Source organism: Balaenoptera borealis (assembly GCF_965194805.1).
Source record: "Balaenoptera borealis genome assembly, chromosome: 7".
In the NCBI taxonomy this organism is placed as follows: domain Eukaryota; kingdom Metazoa; phylum Chordata; class Mammalia; order Artiodactyla; family Balaenopteridae; genus Balaenoptera; species Balaenoptera borealis.
In genome coordinates this window covers 66,332,228-66,352,872 of record NC_138864.1, presented here as the reverse complement: position 1 = coordinate 66,352,872, position 20,645 = coordinate 66,332,228, and the positions used below count along the sequence as shown (strand labels likewise).

General features: G+C 34.4%; 1 long non-coding RNA gene across 1 annotated transcript; it reads left to right on the top strand.

The window, feature by feature from the left end:
- Positions 1-828: 828 nt before the first annotated feature.
- LOC309631834 lies at positions 829-16,248 on the top strand. The gene is made up of 2 exons (XR_014246595.1): positions 829-3,775; positions 7,758-16,248. It is a non-coding gene; the product is annotated as an uncharacterized lncRNA (long non-coding RNA).
- Positions 16,249-20,645: the final 4,397 nt, after the last annotated feature.

Below are 20,645 nucleotides of genomic sequence, written 5' to 3'. Positions count from 1 at the left end.
TCCAGCAATTACTACTTGACTCAGTGGTAAACAGGTGCTCAGTGCAGCTGTAGATTAACCCAGACTCCACACAAGGGAAGAAAAGTGGATGAACGCTCCATAGCTTCAGAGAGGAGAATCTGGTATGTTTCTCCTGTATTTATTTTTTATTAACCACATATTACTTTTGCCTGATTATAAATCAGTTAGGCACAATTTCTCTGTGTTAATTTAGGAATTAACATGGATCATTTAAAAAATAATTACTTACATGTCAATAATACCTTAGCACATATACTTTTTATACATTTGTTTTCAATCCTGTTAGATTTTTTTAAAAACTCTGTTTGGTGTTAGTAAGAATGACTAAAGAGGCAGAAAATGGTACCTTCACATATTGGGAAAACATACCATCAAGAGATACATATTTGATGAAACATTTTTTGAGAGCAATGTATATGCTAAGTTCTGCACACACAGGTAGGTACTGTTAATTCCTTCCTAATATATTTATTCACTACTCATCAGTCTATAGATGGATTCATTCACTGAATTAAATTTCTCAAGCATATAGGGGAAGTCAGAAAGAATTCAAGAGATTCTGACTTTGATCAGAAAGCTAGAGTACGTTTTGGATTTAGAACAAGCCAAAGTGAGTTCTAAAATAAGTAGGATTTGTTTTCAGCTGATCCATATCAAGCCGATTTTACAATTATTGAAATGGTTTTGAGATTTAAAATAGGCTGCTTTTGGGACTTCCCTGGTGGCGCAGTGGTTAAGGCTTCGTGCTCCTAATGCAGGGGCCCCGGGTTCGATCCCTAGTCAGGGAACTAGATCCCACATGCATGCCGCAACTAAGAGTTCGCATGCCGCAACTAAGACCCAGAGCAACCAAATAAATAAATATTAACAAACAAACCAAAAAACAGGCTGCTTTTCTGGGCCAATCCACCGACCCTCACTTTGGGTACCATTTTCACCTTAGATATCCCAGATCTCCCCACAACTAAAGGAGTGGTTCCTAACAAGTGTGGGATGGCCTTCAGACTCTATTCAATGCTGGGAACAGTGTCCATTGATGGTGATGCCCATGCCCTAGTGGTTGTTAGTTATTTTCAATATCTGCTCTGATTGTTGACTAATTACTAAACAAGGCAACTTGTATTTGGCTAAGTGATACCAAAAGTGTGGTGTCAAATTTTTAAAAAAAGCAGTTTTACTGAGTTTTTTATTTTCATCACTTTGTGATGGTCTTTCAGCCAGCAAATCCAAACAAGAGAATTTGAAAGGTGTGCATCACTGTTATGGCTGACATGGTAAAAAATGCTTGAAATTATTGTTATTCCTATTGCACTAAAAATAAAACATCTTTAAACAAAAGTGAACCCATGTCAGTATCGTTATGAAAACTGTCAGTTCTACTTTTCAAGAGTAGAAGTGAATCAGGGTGTGCATTGACTCCTGGAAAAAGACAGCATCTGTCACCAATCAACCTGGGGCCCCAAGGATGGGGAGACTTTTGAGTACAGTGTCACATAGTTCCTGAGACTCAGGGGCAGAACTCAGAGGCAGATAGTGGTTGAGCCACAATCCCAACATCCAGATCAGTATTCCACACCAAGACAATATAACTACAAGAACATCTCCCCATGCAGCAGGTATAGATTATTCTATTTGTGCTGATATTTTATCACTAAGGTGTGAAAAGTTACAATCTGAATTTTATTAATCATGTATAAACTTGAAACATATGCAAATATGATTGAAGGCATTGATAATAAAGGAATGTAACAAATCTATGAGATTTTTTTTGATTAAGCAGATTATTGGAGATCAAAAAAGGTTCATAATGTACTATGTGGTTGAAGATGCAAGGCATTCTTATATATGTTTATAAATTGATGTAACATTAAAACATTAAATAGATTAATACTCTTACATTGACCTTTTAATTTCATTTCTGGAATTTATTCCACTGGCACATCCACATATGAAAGCAATTATATATGTAAAAGTCAAATCATTACAGTTTTTTTTTTTGGTAATAAAAAAACATTTAGAAGAAACAAAAATGTCTATTAATAGGAAACATTCTATGAAACATTAACATAAAGGAATACAAGGCATAAAGAAATGTCACTCTATATGTACTGCTATAGAAAAATTTCCAAATAATATTTTAAGTGAATGAAGCAAGTTGCTGAAGAGCATGTAGATGTAGACTAGTTTGATGAAATAAAGAAAACCTATACATTCTGACAGATATATGTGTTTGTGTGTATATATGTGTGTTCATATATACATATATATGTTATGTATACACATAATGAAGACATAAGAAACCATTAAGAGTAGTTGCCTTTTGGTGTAGGAAACTAAATGGTCAGGAAATAGGAGAAGGAGAAATACTTAATTTTATCCTTTTAAAATTTGTACAATGTACTAGGGCTACTTATTAAAAATAATTTTTAAAATAAAAATAAAACTAAATCACCCATTAATTGCCATTGGTATAGAGCCCTGAGCTAGGAATGATAAAATACCATTTCACATACTATACTCTCTGGCTTCTTCCTTGCCTTAACTATTACTATGCCCCAAATCAACAAAAAGTGGGGACTTGTATCAAACATTTCATATGTGCAAGGATCTCTTGGGCTCTTCAATGTAAAAAAATTACTTTCAATTTGATTTAGGGCCTCAAAATGTTGGATTTAACAATGAATTCTGTACTTTCCTTAAACAGTTCTTGCAAGCACTACACTAAAATCTAAGGTGAAGCTTGGATAATCAGTGCTTCTGGGGATTCTATGTCCTACTCTCACTTTTCTGAGGAAGTTGCCAGCAGCTTGCAGAGTGTTTGCTGTTTTAATATTGTGCTGGCATTTGTTTTCACATTATGTATGTGTGTGTATATGTATATATACATATATGTGTGTGTGTGTATATATATATATATATAGACACACTTAAATGACATTGCAGAATTTGGCAGCAAAGTGGTTTACTTTTGTATAAAAACATATTTATATTTTATTGAAACCCTTTTTGCTACTGCAAGTATTTAAAAAAAAACACAAACAAGCTTTAAGCAACTCATGCTTGACACAGAAGCAGCAAAATGAATTTAAACTAGTAAGGGAAATAAGGTGGCAATGTTAAAGAAGAAATTATTTATGACGCTTGAAAACCAGAAAGCAGACTTTATTCGAGGAGAGTCATGGCAATGGGTGTAGGGACCACTGCAATGGGATCCTGCAGTGGGGAAGAGAGACTGGATTCAACTCAGAATACAGGATCGGCAAGTGGAAATGTACAGCCAAGGAGCAGGGTGGGTGTCAGTAGATGGAAATTTACTAAGAGGAAACATCAGGGGTAAGGGGAGAGTCTGGCTAAAACGACCTAATAAGTTTCTTGCTGCAGACAGGCCAGGGAGATCAGATATCACCTGGAGGACAGTGGAGGATGAGGAACCTGATCAGATATCAAGATATCAAGAGTGATCAGATATCAAGCGTGATCAGATATTAAGCAGGGTGGCAGAGGTGGGGGGTTCCTGCTAAAACTGGATTTTACAAGGAAGTATACAGATGGGCCTAGAAGAAGGTTCAGGAGTCTGACTAAAGCTTAGTCAAATAAAAAATCTTTATCAGCAATTTCTTTTTGCCAGGTAGTAAAATACTCTGGTCTCTTTGACATTAAGTTAATGAATCCCTGCATATAAACATCTCTCTGAAATCAGAGATATATTACTTAAGATATTGGAGTAACTGGTACAATTGTTTTGGAGAGCAAGGTAAGGAACGGCATCTTTCATTTATTTATTAAATATAATTTAAAGAGTTTATGAAACTTCTCAAGGTCTTTTAAAATTTATTAATAAATTTTTGTATATTAATGTTTTATGAGTCTTACCATTAGAGATCATCTAGAATTTACTTTTAAGTACATTGAGTTTAATTTACCTTAGACCAATATTTCTTGCAGTACTATTCATTGCTTTCTTCTTTGAATTACAAAGCTTTTTAAAATAAATGTAACTGGAAGAATGAAATTTTACCTATCTCCCTTGCCCCCCTATGAGAAGAGACTAGGTAAAAGAATGATGCCTTACCTAAAAGCTTAATGAAGTCAATGAATTTAAAATTTATTACAGTTTTTAGCATGTTTCTTCTGTTTGGTTGCTTTTATTGTTAGTTAAAGGAGGAGGTATTAAGGTACATATGGCCCAGCCAGTTTCCATTAGGGTATTGTCTTTCAGAATTAATTTTCCTAAGTAGGTACACATGTGCTTACGTGCATGTGTGCACGTGATACAGCAGTTCTTGGGCACCAAGCGTTTTTTTCTCAATTGAATGAATCCTACCTGACAAATGTACCACTTCGTGAAAAGAGACAGATTTTGAATCAAAATTAGCTTTTGTGGGTAAGGATGTAATTGATGAACACTCTTCTCACAGTGAAGGTGTGAAGAAGGTAAACCTACAGGCAGGGGAGTGAGTGAAAGGACTCACTTTGTAGGAGATCATTTGCAAATAAGCTGTAAAAAGTAATATTAGCAGCAAATCCTGAATATGTTTTATAAATATGGTAATTTTCTTTATCTTTCTTCAACCATTCAGTATATTCAGATGTAACCATGCCAATAAACGTGGACCTCAGGTTACAAAAAAGTCTTCATACTTTAATATTAGGTATAGATTCGGCATTTCATTATTCATTTTTCTTGAATAGAAGACTTACAAGAAGGAGAAAGCCAGCACAAGAGAGAGAGATTGGAGAAGTACTGCATAAAATGGATAAATTCATATAATTTAATTTAACTAAACACTCTTCGTGACTGAACTACCTAGATATTTGGGGCAAAATAATATTTACTTTCTTTTATTAGGGAATTCACATCCCTTAGTTCTTCAACCACCTTATTTTGGAACACTTCTTTCTAACAGTTTATACCTATTGCACATTACTGCTAAATGGATGCCTAAATTTCCCTTTAAATACTTCTTAATTATAATAGATCAAGTAACCAATAGATCAAGAGCTTTTACGAAGGAACAAATTTGCATACTTGGTAGGTTGAACCTATCACTAGTGACAAAGGTATGATTATTTTGGCTGCTTTGTTGATTATATCTATTCACACAAAAAGAAGTGGAGAATTAAAGAAACCATGTAGACATATACTATACCAAAATGACACTTTCATCCCAGATCACTAGTTTTCTAAGATAAAAATCTTTTCATTTGATTCAGTTGGAGTCATCAAAATAATTGATTAAACTATTTAGCTTGATCTGGGGAGACAAAGATTACAACGATTAGAAGCACCCTAATACAGTGCAACACGGACTATGCAGTAGATGTTCGATAATTGATATATAATGCCATGAAAATAACATGACAATAGTGATCTACAGTAATAAAGAAAACTCACCACAGCAAAACATAATAACCAGGTTTTGACAGCATATACTAATTTTTAAACTTTGCAAATGTTTACAGTGTTTAACATTAGCAAACAAACAAACAAAAAACAGACAGCTATCTTCAATAGCTTAGGGAACCAGCCACTCATTATTACTAATTATTTTGTATTCAGTACAGATACTTAGGACATCAATTTTGTTCTGAAGAGTTTGTTTTGTTGACTCTATGGCTCAACACTGAGATTGGGGCTAATGGATTTTCCTTGTGGAATTATACATGACTGTATCTGTCCTCTGGTCAAATGCAACTTTCACTAACATCTGTGGGAATAAAAGAGTTAAAGTATTTCCTAATGGAACTACATTGCCTGTAATTGCAAAGTCAGTGGCCCTGATTCATGGAGATAAAGTGGGGGTGGGGCGGGGCTATTTTAAAGGTAAACGGAGAGAAAATCTATTTGTGTATTCTAGGATAGTACCCCTTCAAGTGCCACTCTTGGAAAGGTTTTCCTGCTAAAGACCACTAAAGACACAGGGTTACTTGCAAGCTTTAGATTTATACTTCCTCACAGCATTCAGAGAAAGTAATTTCTGGTCAGAGGCTGCAAAGAACATGACAGTGACCCCTGAACATAGTAATCAGGCAGCCAGAATGGTTATAAGTACTCTTAGACAATAAAGATCCTAATGCCATAGGGGCTATTTGCATTAAGAAGCAGCCTGAAAACACCAAGGGGTGTTTTTAATAGAGCTGACTTCATAAAGATTCGTTAATTGGAAAAATGGAGGCAGGCAGGCAGGAAGGAAGGTAGGAACCATGAAAAAAAGGAAGGGGGGAAAGAGAGATGAAAGAAGGAATTCAAATCTAGCAAAAGCACACAAATGTGTAGAAGAATGCTATATAATTATGACATGCGATAGCAACACAGTCTCAGTGATAACTTCATACTAAAAAAACCCAGAATCGTGCAAAGGTCTGCAATCAATCACTGAGGACTCCCGAGGCATATGGATCAGGAGAGAAGCAGGTCATAAGCAAAGAGGCTCAACCCATGATTAGAAAAGCACCAGTCTGAAGAAAGTGTCATATGTGCATTATAATTACTTAATTAGATTTCAAAGCCTAACTGAATTGAAAATAAATTGAAATATACTCTTCTAACAGCACAGCTGTGGTGGTTGCTACATACAAAGTTCTGGGTCAAAGAACATGTTTAGCCAGAGAATACATGTTGGTATTTAAACCAGAAACACCTGAAACAGAAAAACTGAAACTTCCTTGTAAAACTCACTGAGGGGTGCTAAACACGTGTACTGCGACATATCTGACCCCCCCCCCCTTATATGGGTAGCTGAAGAAATAGCTCCAATTCAAGAATGAGTTTCACCTTGAATATGATAACCAAGTATTGCCCATTTGTTCCAGAGGTTTCTTCTGTGATATCTTATTTATTCAATGAACTGCAACATTTTTTTCAAAACTTCTATGTTAATATATGTTAAATTTGTTATTTTCCTCATTGTATTAACTATGTTTTTAAGACATGAATTTAAAACTTTAAAAGCTTTAAAAAACTTTTAAACCTTTAAAACTGCCTTATTTGTGCATTTTTATACTGTTTATTTTCCAAAAGGCAACCGTTTTTTTCCCCAGAGCATCTTGGCATCTCTTTTCAATGGAAAAACTCTAGTTTTAAAATACCAGTCTGGCTGAAATCATTGTTATATCTGGCTAGTGATTAAAAGCTTACTGCTCGTCACCCAAGCATTTACACGCCTTACTATAGACTACTCAGGTTAATAATTTAATAGTTTATGGTTAATAAAATACAGTTGCTTTTAAGAAGCAAATTATTGCCAGAACAAAGTAATTTATCTTTCCAACATCAGACATAAAAAGAGAGTTGTAATATAAGGCACAATGAAAAGCTATTCACCTTATGAATACCTTCTTTTTTCAAGGCGTTCTATTTAACTAAGACATTGTAAACTATTGTTTTAACTGCTATTGAGTCTTGCTTCAACAGTACAACATACATATTCCTAGAAGAACCGACATATCAGTGTATAAATATAAATGTTAAATATTTAATTCATACTAATTGTATTCTCCCTTAATAAAGTTATTTTCTTAAAGTATTGGTTTGTTTACAAATGAGAAGCTGTAGATTCGGTGATGTTTCCCCCAAAGAACATTAACCATAACCATGTTAAAACTATTGATACTTTAAACATTTATACGGCACACCCATTTTATATACAGTTTTTTTAGGTTATTCTCCTGTGCTGCAAATGAAGTCATGTCTCTTCACATGTAATTTCACTATGTCTTTTTTTTTTTTTTTTCAGCAACAGAGACATCTATGGTTTAATGGATGGGGAACTTACACGTCTGAAGCAAGGTCCTGGAGCGACACCCCATCCTGTGCTGCCGAGGGCGGGCATAATATGGCGGCAGTCTTGACCCTCCCGGGAGGAAGGGGAGGTTACCAGTTATAGGCGAATTGATGTCAGGTGGGCTCATTAGTTACCAGAGAAACCAGTAGAGGGACGGCCCCTCACCGCCCCTTTGATGAGAACAATCACCAGCTGGGGCCTGGGGCGAGTTCGTAGGAAGGTCGGTCACGTGAGCAGGGTGCAGGTGAAGCAGCCCCATGTGTTAGTGGACGGCCAGCACGGGTTTACAACTTTCAGGCGCCACATGCTGGTGGACGGCTTCCACAGCTTTCCGTTCCTCGTCCTGTATTTCCCGACGTCTCGCGCTCACCGGAGTTTCCTCAGTCTCCTGGCTGGCTCCGCCAATTGTTAGACTGACAAGGCCTGTGCTTTCCCAGCTTCAAGGCTGAGGAAGGAGCCCGAGTCAGCAACAGAGACATCAATGGTTTAATGCATGGGGGAGCTTACACGTCTGAAGCAAGGTTCTGGAGTGACACCCCACCACGTATGGCGGACAGCAGGCAGGACATGGTAGCAGTCTCTGCTCTTCACTATGTCTTGGTAGTCTTTTTAGTTTCCTCCAGGCCCTAATTTACTTTACGTTATTCTAGCAGATGACACATGAGTTATGTAAGTGTTATTTATTATTATCTTAGTGATATTAGTAGGATGTTAGGAATCTAAGCTCCTACTAGCTATTATCAGTGGTAACTTCATGTTATGATTTTATATACAGTAATACACAACTTTCACAATAGTCATATTGTAATCTGCAATAACAACTGGATGCATATGTCCGATACGAGGGGGAAAATAAACTATCAAGGGCGGAATTTGCTGAAGTAGCAGGAATCATACATTGGAGAGTCCTCTCTTTGTGGTGGCATGGCCGGTTAGGTGTCCTGACTGATCCCATACTATTCATCTGACTATAAACAACTAAAAAATTAGTTAAACTATACCTGTTTAAAAGTATTAGCAAGATAGGAAGTGAATAATACTTAAAGCTCCAAAATGAACAAAAGGCAGGAAACTAGAAGTAAAAAGATCACTAAAGCTGGCCTTTTCATTCAGATGAAATTTGACTTTGATTTCAGTGCTTCACAGGGCCTAAAGAATAGGAGAAAAAGTCCAGGGCTGCCCAAGTTAGAAAATCTGCAGGAGACATTCCCTACGAAGTCAACCTCTTCCTGCTAAAAGCTGGAATTCCAAAGAAATGCACACATGATATATGGGTAGAACTAGAGAGAAATCCAATTTGTTAAACCACTGCAAGGGAAATTTCCTGGCTTACACTTGGTGCTGAGTAGGGGACATATATGGGACTCAATATTAAGATTTCTAACCACATGATGGTTTAGCAAATTTGCTATGGAAATTCATCTAGGTGGTACTAAACAAACAGATGAAAACAAAACAAAATTTTAAAAAATTAAAAAAATCAAAAGAATTTAAAGTGATCAAGGGGATCCACTTCCAATATGGCTAAGCAAGCTACTACCAGACCCATCTCTCCTGCAGATAACTATTAAGTAGAAAAATTATGAAAAAACAATGAAATGACAGCACTGGAGAATAAAACATAAGGCAAGTCAATTCTTGAGAGGAGTTAATATTCAGAGAAAGAGAACAATATGGGTGTATTATCCATTTTTATGGCTTTTAGCCTTAAGCATTCCAAAGAATACACTATATAGAGCAGCTAAAATTCTGATAGAAAGCTCACAGTCTTTCCAGCTTAAAGAACCAGAGGACAGATTTCAGGGCAACCAGAGCCAATGGAAAGTGAGGGAAGAGTAGCCCCAAATGATTAGTATTGCTCATATCTCTGGCTGACCCCTGAAGCATGCACATGTGAGACACACTCCAGCTAAGGAAAAAATAACTTACCCGAGATTTGGGTTGCTGCCCAAGAAATGGAATTGGTAGTCTGAATCTGACCAAAGTAATTGCTAAGATAAAAGATTCAATGTTCTTTAGAAGAATATAAAATAGTCTAAAATCTCCACAATATAACATTTGCAATGCCCAGAATTCAATCCAAAATTACTCAACATATGAAGAACCAGAAAAATATGACCTCTTCACAAAAGAAAGACAATTAATGGAGACCAACCACAAGATGACTCATATTTTGGACTTGGTGGACTAGGATTTTATGGAAGTTATTATGTTCGATGACATAAAGGAAAATGCTCACTATAAATGAAAAGCTGGGAAATAGCAGAAAATAGGTACTACAAAAACTTAGTGAATATAAATTTATTTTAATGGAAAGAACAATATCTGAATTAAAAACAAAAGTAAAAATACAGGTTTCAGTAGTAACAAATACACCTAGTACCCAGACTTCAATTTTTAAAACCATTCTCCAATAAAAGGAACCAGAGCTCCTTGGAGTAATGGCTGTTCTAGGACTTGAAGCATCTTGTAGTATTAGAAAGACAATGTTCAAGAAAATAAATAAAAAAGTCTTTAGTAATTGGAGATGTCAAGGGACATAAAAGCCAACTAAAAAAGTTCCCAATGGCTAATGCAGGATCAATTTGAGCAACAAAATAAAGAAGTACTGGATTATAACCCAAAGCATGAAGTAAATATCCATAGGTTCATACTGATATAAATGATTGAACAAGTAGATAAATGGGGCAAAGAGAGAAATTTCTGATGCAGAAGAATTCCAAATAATTTTTATAGGTACTCCACCCTCAAGGAAGTTGAGTATAACTCCCCACTCCTTAGAGTGGGTTGCATATAGTGTCTTCATTCCAAAGAATACAATATGTAAAAAGGGAAAAAGAACTTTACAATGAGAAACCTAACAAACACTACCACAGCCAGGTGATCAAGGTTGACATTAAGTCAGGTTGATTGTATATACCCTTCATATGGTGTGATGAGAATGGCACTTAACTTCTGTGATATTTCTCCTAAAACCCATTACTCCAGTCTAATCATGAAAAAAAAAAAAATCAGATAAATCTCAATATAGGGCTATTATACAAAATACCTGACCAGTATCTCTCTCTGTGTCAAAGTCAAACATAAATAACAAGTCATAGCCATAAAACATAAAAAAATGAAAAAAAGCATAAAAACAGAAATTGTCACAGCCAAGAAGAGCCTAATACATGACCACTTAATATAATTTCCAGGATGGGATCCTAGAACAGATAAAGAGTTTTAAGAAAAACTAACAGAATCTGAATAATGTAGGCACTTTAGTTAACAATAATGTATCAATATTAGTTCATTAATTATAACAAATGAATCACACTAATGTAAGATTTTAATAATAAGGGAAACTAGGTGTAGTGTGTGAGAACTCTCTTTACTGTCTTTGCAATTTTTCTGTAAATCTAAATCTAAAATTAAAAGTATAAGATTAAAACTTTAAAAAACAAATAAATTGATTACACTTTCCCTGACATTAATCCCTAGCTACAACTTCCACTACATTAACATTATTCAACATCAAACAATTTTTTCAGCATTTATAATGCAGAAGGCCCTGTATTTTTCAACAAGAAAACAAAAATGAACAAGAAATAACTAAAAATTGAAATTATAAAAGTATGTCCCTGTACAAAAATTGTATGGTGAAAGAAGAAATAAGACCTTCCCAAATCAGACCAACTGAAAAAGAAGGGAGACACAGGGGTGACATTTTAAAGTACTAAATATAAGCTTTTTTTCTTTTTTGGCCACACAGCATGTGGGATTTTAGTTCCCCAACCAGGGATCAAACCCGTGCCCCCTGCAGTGGAAGCACGTAGTCTTAACCACTGAACCACCAGGGAAGTCCCAAGCTTATTTATTTTAGTTATATTTCTTCTCATTTCCTCTCTCAAGATCACCAAATGTAAATGTTTTCACAATAATATCTTTAGTATTTCCTCTTCTTTTCACCATTACTGCCAACACATCATCTCATGAACCTGATGACAGTAACAATGATATATTATTAACTACTTAATATATATGTGAAATTATGCTATACATTTTACATGCAATGTCACTATAACTTCTTAAGGTACCTTTGTAAATACATTTTACAAAGATTTGTATTTGTATTTTGTATTATCTTTGTATTGCAAATCTTTGTATTACAAAGATTTGAATTACATAATAATTCAAACATCTAAATAATACATATGTGTTAAGCATAGTTTTAGATACTTTAAATATATTCTCCTTTAAGCCTCATAACAATACTATAAAATAGGAAGTTTTTTCTTGCCATTTTACCAGCAAAGAAACGGGTACGTTGATGTAAAAAAACTGAACCGAGGTCACACAGTGGGTAAGAACTAACCAGTTTGGCTCTAGAATGGTGTTCCTAACTACTATTGTCTTTACCATTGAAAGACTATCAATAGAATGCTCCCTAGTAGATATTTAAACAACAAAAACAAACATAAAACACAGTTTTAGGCCTGCTTCATCAGGCCTGTTATCAGGCCTGATGAAACTGGCTACAGGATAGTCCTAGAGAAGACCTCTCTTCAACTCATGTTTTCTTTAAAAATGTCAATTGAAATTGACATTTCAATGATGGGAGAAAATGCAATTGTTTTTAATAGAATAAATTCATGCTACGGAAATAGCATTTTTAAAATACTGGAACTATTTCCATTGATATATGATTCCGTTGGACAAAGGAAGTCTTATTTCTGAAAACAATTGTGTCTGCATAGATAAACTTGAAAAGCAGATTTTCTAACTTCTTTTCCAATCTTCCAAATTAAGTGCTGAGGTTTTGGATCCATTTGTTTTTTAAAGGCTAATTTTCAAGAAAAGGTCAAGATATGATTCTTACACACATATAAAAATAAATCCCTGTTTAAGATTTTAACACATTAATGAGGAAACTGGTGAGAAGTTACAACCAGTTCAAAGAATACAAAAAGCAAACACATTAATAGATCAGGAACACTGAAATGAATGTGCAAATAGAGGCAAAACTGTTTTGTCCATGGCAAGAGGGGAAATGGGAAGGCTGTCCCAACACAAGACAGAATACATTGCATGTCTAGAGACACGAACTATTTTGCATTGCTACCAGTTATCTACAACTTAAGAAACTGCAAAATAACTCCCATAAATCAGAATCAAATAACTTGAAAGAGTATGCAATGGACAATGCACAGTTTTCCAATGAAGGAGAAAATTTCCCTTACATTTTAAAGAGACAATTAAGAAACAACTTTTGAAATAGTTTGCAATTGGACATCAGGGTAGATGGAAATACATCACACACATTTTATCAATAACCTTTGAATGGATGATGATGGCATTAGAAAGTGTGTATCATGATTTAGTAGGCTCAATTGATATTGAAGTTCTTTCATTGTATGTACATTTCTTAGCAAGAAAATATTTGTGATGACAGCTGTTAAAGCAATGCAATGAACTAAACTTAGTAGCTAAACTTCAAATCTCTGCATCACAAAATCTCAAACCAAATTAAAACTACTCAATCACATACATTTTTATAAGAACAAAATGTTTGTACTGTTAAATAACGTATAATACATTATTTATTTCATCTTTACTTTCATTATAAAATGTTAAAAAAAAATTAATAAAACTTTAGCTAAACTGATCCAATCACTCCAAACTTAAAAGAAAAAAATAATTCGGTAGAGTTCCCTGCTCTCTGCCACTTTCCTGCCTCCATCGTAGCCCCTCCTCTCTTCTTTGTCTCCCACCTCTCTTTCTGAAGTAAAGAAAGTTTGTCTTCTCTCTGAAATCTTCCACGACTGTCCCAAGGTCTCTGAGGACCACTCCTCTCTCTATAAACAAGAGCCTCTCTTTGTTCAGCAATGAGCATAGGCCATGTTGCATCATCCACACATCAACCACTTGTACCTCCCCTCAATTAAATTGTTGGTTGCTAGAAAGCCAGGCGTGCATTATGTAACTCTTTGTATTACTGATATTCAGCATAATTCCTCGATTAAGGCAAGGGTTTTAAATGCTGGTGATGATGTTTCAAGCAATGTCTAGTTTTTTGTTTGTTTGTTGTTGTTTTAATTAAGAAAACATGTAGCCCTATTATCAGGCCTGATGAAACTGGCTACAAGATAGTCCTAGAGAAGACCTCTCTTCAACTCATGTTTTCTTTAAAAACGTCAGGCAATATTTTTCAGACAGGAGCTAATGTTCTATATTATCTTGTTAGTGTTCACCACTAATTCATAGTCTGTTTCCTCAAACTGATAGATTCAAAACTCAATTACTAGCTTTCAGAAAGTAGATTAATCTCTGTAAATAAACTGACAAGTCAATACTGAACTGTGTTAAATAAAAATAACAATGATAGTTAATAATTTACACATGAAAATGATTACTGGCTTCAGGGCTAAGATATGGGAGAATCTATAAGAAAATACACAACATGAAAGAAACGAAAAGTTCCTAGACAAATAGTTTGATTACCATAAGATAGGTGATATTTATTCATCTTTCTTTATGCCCTGATAAATCATCTTTCTGTCATTTCTGTGTATATTCAAGTCCACTTCTGTGCATAAAACTGAGGCTAGTGATTTAAAATAAGATCACTTTCTCTGCTGAACAATACTTCCAAAACTAATATATTTTCAAGACCCATCTATATTAATTCTATTTCCATTCCACTCTTTGCATTTTCCTACAACACTAGACAAAATATATGTCATTCCTTGGTAATTAAATATGAATCTCCACTCTTCTAAGTGTTTATAAGAGCAAGATTACTCCTTCCTGCTTTACTTATTAATGGATTCGCATTTCCAAAAACAAAATTTCTGAACCCCCTTACTTGACTTGATCACAAGTCAAGTCTTATAAATCAAAGAAACATTTGCTTCCAAAAGATAGGATCTCATTTTTAAAATTATGGCAAAAGGAGAAAGGCTCTCAGAATTTCAGAGATCCGCAAACGTCACCTGTGGACAAAAGATCGGTATCTCCAGAGTTGGGGATTCCTCTAGCCTCTACCACCAGGTTCTAACAAAGAGAAAGAAGTAGTGGAGACAATGCTAGAAAACTAAAACATAATTGGAGAAAATCTAGAAAATCTATAGTTATTTGGGAAATACAGTGAAATTCATGATAAGTTAAGCCTTATAAATCACTTAATTTATAATTTTAATTTCAGGATCATAATAGACAATCTAATTCATAGTAAACAAAGGCCTGATCCAGAGAGCTAAGAATTTGGGCTTCATAAATGAGGTTTGGATATTTTTTCAGTGGATTATAACCTGTCTTTCACTAGTTTGTTGAGGATAAATGAGTTAAGCTTCAGTTTGTTTAACATGAAATTAATGTCCTTCCCCATAATTTGCAGGGCATGATGAAGTAGAGTTAAAAATTTATATTCCTTAAAAATATACAAAGTCCCACAAAATAGTTTTTAAAATGAAAGAATGAATTTGGCAAGACAGAAACATATGTAACCTCTTGAAGTTAAAGTGTTAAGGAAGTTTTTAAAAATGTCTAACTTCATCGCAGTAGCTTAGGCTCTGAAATTATCTGGCTCATTAAAAAATTAAGCCTTTCTAATGAAAGCCCAAGACTAGATACTCTTTTTGTGTGTCTTTATTCATTCATCTGACATAAAATTAAGAACAAAAAGAACTTCTTTGATTAATGACCTCTGCTAATCATTTCAGTAGAACACATGAAGACGTTTTTAAAATTTTATTTCACTAACAAATTAAGTCTGTGTTAATCATAAGTGTCGCTCAGAGGCAAATTATGCATAAATGTTCAGGGTGATCTATATTTTATCAGTTGTAACAGAAAACTTGCCAGTTGGTGTGGGTTTAAACAAGCAATTAGAGCATAAGTTACTAACATTTTAAACAAATGGGCTGCATCAAACCCAAATTAGGGCAGTTAAAAGAAATTTCACAGCATCTTGATTGCACAGGTGCCTGAACTATCAAGAATTTCTGCATCCATAAAATATAAAATTTGTTAGTTTTACATATGTTATAATCTTCTTTTCAACCCTAGCCTCTTCCTAATCATTTTTGAAAACTATTATTTTAACCTAAGTCTTTGCTGTCATCGCTTTTCTGATGTTATAACTTCTGGGGAATTCAGGTAAATAAGGAAAGTCCAAGGGGGATCAACTTCTGAACTAGAATGTATAAAGCAGGATTCTTCAGACCTTCCAATTAAACCAGGGTTATTTCTCTCAGCTGAACCTGTAGGACTCAAGGGAGACCACGGTTTGTTGAATGGTAGCACTGTATCAGAATCTCACAATCTGAGGTTTTATTTCTTTACAGTGTCTTAAAAAAAAAAAAAAAAAGCTTAATTCAAGGCACAAGCTTCTTGCAATTCCTTGATAACTCTTATTTTTAAGAAATTACTCATATCCTAAGAAAGTACAGTCAAGGATGATGACTCAGACTGAGAAACAGCTAATTGTGGCAATTCCTCTAATAACTAGAGTGATCTTATAATTCATTATTCCAAAATGGGACAGTTTTGAGAAATTACAAACAAAAATGCAAGAACTCACTGCAGTGTGCATATTAGCATTAATAGTAGGATGAAATCAAGACAACAAGAATCAAACAAAAATTCAAAATAAAAAACAAGAATGACAGGAGGAAAGAGAATCTAGGAGTAGGACCAAGAAGATGAAATATTGGCTTACCGCTTTAATAATATCATGTTGAAAAAGAACTAACAAAAAACAAAATAAGTTGAAGCCATCGCCATATATTGTGTGCAACTTGCTCCACTGCATTAATAATCACTATCGTTTATCATGCATATACTTTCAGTTCATAGTTTTCTGACTTCATCTTCAAAACCACACTATAGGGTAGGTATTAATATCCCTATTTCAGAGCCTACAGAGTTAAGTAAATTTCCGAGTACACAGGCATCCCTTGGAGATATTGAGGGTTCAGTTCCAGACCACCATAGAAGAGCAAACATTGCAATAAAGCAAGTCACAGAAAATTTTTGGTTTCTCAGTGCATATAAAAGTTGTGTTTACACTTTACTATAGTCTATTATGTGTGCAATAGCATTAAGTCTTTAAAAACAGTGTATATACCTTAATTTAAAATATTTTATTGTTAAAAAAAGAGAGAGGGAGGCAGGGAAAGGGAGTGGGAGAGGGAGAGAGATCCAATTGCTATAAAGGCTAGCTACATTTCCTTTATTTGGATTCCTTTAAGACTCTCCTATATTTACATAATACCCCCTTTCCCCTTTTTACTGAGTTTCTCTCAGTGGGTTTCAGCTTTTTGCAACTAAATTATCCTTGACTAAGGCAGGTTAGGGCCTTAAAATTAAATAAAACTACTTAGACTAACCATAAGGTTCCAGCTGCTACTCTTCTTATTCTTTACTAACAATTGAGCAATTTCATTACCTCTGCTGGATAAATGGTTTGTAAGGATGCCCAAGCCTTGATATATAGGGTAAGGAACAGAGTTATGGAGTCAGCAGTGAATAGAATCATTTCAACTTGGAAAAGAAAAGGGCTAGTAAATGAGAAATCCATCCTAAGCCTCTAGGTATGGAACCCAAATGTCTGAGCGGTCTTTAATTACAAAGGAGGACACCAATGACCACATTTTAAATTCTGACTCACAAGATTTAAATCGCAGAAGGGTGGAGGTATCTGATTATCCAGACACAGGACCAATGTGAGAACCTCGTGTTTAAGCTGTAACTTAGAAAATCAAAGTTTGTCTTGTTTGTTTTAGATGAGTGGAAATAGCACACAACATGATCACTAATGATTTCAGTATGTACTGCAGTAGAAGAGAAAGGTACTACGTATATAACCATATTGATTTTTGCCAAGTCCTACAGTAGCTGAAAGCTTATGTGAGAAAAAGCCCAGATATCAGTTTACTTCCAGCTGTTGTCACTATACTTTGAATTACCACAATAGATTCACTGATATTTTGTACCCCTATGCTATTTTGTAATTCTATTGTACTATTTTTTACTTGCACACCCTATGAAACTATTTCTTCTCTCAAAGACCCAGCTTTGATTATCTTAGAAACTTTTGTCAAATTCAGCAGGTGCTATTATTGTTTAAAAAATTACATTTCATGAACAAGATTATTTTAGGTGCCATGCAAACTAAATCATGGTATAAATCAGACTATGCAATTTAGACAGTTCAGAACAAAATGATTACATTTTCTGAATCTAGTGACTCCATGACTACTGTCCTTTATGACCATTTTACAGAGAGTTTTCACTACCACGGCCAGGAAAGGATAGCCCTAGATGACCTGACTCTGCTCCCAGTCATGACTAATACATGGTTAGCCAAGGATAGTTTCCTGGTCTAAGCTGTGTCCATTATATTTTCCCTCTTGAAATTTGGATTTGTAAAGTAGATGCCAATTTATCAGTATTGAGCTGGAGGTCCACAGAGAAGGACAGCTTTTAGAAAAAAAGAGAATAAAAATTTGAACCAGTTCTGGGGGAAAAAAGGCAGTAAGTCCTAAAGTCCTAGAAAATAAGACACAGTAGCATTTATTTTCGTTTATCAAGTTTCTGATCCCAGTCTCTACCAGGGACAAGTGGTACTTCCTAAATTTCTAAATTTTGTGAGACTACTCATATAGTTTCTCATTTAAAGCTAAAGTAAATAGGATTCTATTTCTTTTCCATCCAAATAGTTCCCAATTAAGGTACCCAGGAATTTAAAATCTGATGCTTTTGTTTTTTTCAGTTATGTAGGTCGGTATCCTCAACAGGAACTAAATTATAGTAATAACTATATACATATTAATTAATTGATGTTTGCCTTTCCAATGTGTATCTTTCCAAAATTTGATTTAAAGCCACTTTCCTGAAAAAAAAAAAAAAAGAGACCATACTATCAAACAAGTTAGAATTACTCTTCTCCTTTGTCCATAGTTTTTTGTACCTTCATTAAGGCCCTGATATCCACAATTGCACTGACTTTTACATTCCTCAAAGGCAAAGCAGAGTGCCTTGTGCAGGTTCTCTCATAGAGAAGATACTGTGTGAATATTTGTTTAATTTAAAGGCCAGAGGAGGAAAGCAATGGGATCTATTTAGGATAATACAACAACAACAACAACAACAAAAATACCTTAACTCTCATGAAGTATATTAAAAGCTTGTGCCACCTTTCAGTGCAATGCCAAATCATTCTCAACCCAATTCTACATTAAATGTAAGAATAACAACAGATATACCAATCATAAAAGAGAATTAATTTACTTCTCAAAATAGACAGGAGCTAGTTTTGTCTCTTTAAGAAATATAGTTTTTGTTAGCACTTAAATTATTTGCATTAGAGATTTAAAATATCTCTGGAATTAAGTAAAAAAAAAAAAAAAGTAAGAAGAATAGAACTAATTCTCTATCAGCAAAAATGGCACGTATTTTGAGACCAATACTATCCCACTCTAGCTGTATGTGCTATGGTGTGTAGCTTAATTTTTCTTAATACATACAACACCTACCACATACAATCTTTCTGAGGGTTTATTTAGCATAGTACCTGCCTAACAGAAATCATAACTATAAAAATAAATACCTCTCTTCTAATTTCTTCTTATAAAATTATTATCCTTAAATAATTTTAAAGAGTATGTTTTGTTAATATCCTTCACCCCCAATAAAAAACAGTAATGTGTAATTTGTTCTTAGTATTTTCTTCAGTTTAATATATCACTCAGAGGATAGAATTCTAAGGTCATTTGATGATTTACTGCTCACATACCTACTCATAACTATGACGTGACCAATAAAAAGTACCTACTACATACCTACTACATCACTTCTCTTCCTCTCTCTTTCTCTCTCACCACATTCTCAGAAAATTTCAGTAAGAATGAGTCAGTGAAGTGTCTGGCTTCATGCAAAGTATTGGTTGTAGGGAAGGCTCTATGTATGTTTTAAGAAAGATGCAGTCAATAATGCTAAGTGCATCAATTTGGAAGTTTCTACTGTCTATTCGTGGTCACTCTAAGGGGGAAATTTGGCATAACATTTTCTTCAAGGTCAACATGATAGTGTTTGCTCAAATGAATACTATTTTTGAATAACTGTATAAGTGAATTTTTGGATAAGGGGCTAACTTACTGAATAAATGAATGACTACATATAGGAAGAAATGAAATACCCACTTTATGCTAAAATCTACGTTCATCAAGAGTATTTGTATCAGTGCATATAGCTCATGTTTAGTAATGTATATGAGTGGTCGTTAGCAAGAAGAGTCTAGTGAGAGCAAATTTAGTCCTTTGGTTTGCGCAAAATAAGTGAATCATTACAAAAAGAAATGTGTGAGAAAGTAAATATCTTAATGGGAAAATCAAAATTATGGTATACTAAATGAGAATTTAGACTTCACAAAATGGATTCTGTGGACGAGTTTATCTTGGTGGCTCTCAAGCAAATGCAGTTTACTGAATTTGTTTTCCCTATATTAAATATGTAGCATTTTCATATTCTCAGACATTTAAGAATATTGGCAGGCTTATTTCAAGTTATTAAGTGTCAGAAAAGTGTCCATGACCAACATAAGAAAACAGGCTCTTCATGCTTTTCAACACTCAAAACATAGTCAAATTTAAAATTCCAATAATTTAATTGCAATAACAAACTCAGTGATGTGTGTTTATCTTGCTTTTACACACAGGGATTTACTAGAAATCACCTTATGGAAAAGTAGTTCTATGTGCTAAAGTCCAAATTCAATGGAGCACTACATGTAAAAGTTATTAAAATCAAATGGTTCTTTTAAACTTTAAATTTAAACCCAGAGAGCTAGATAATCCAAAA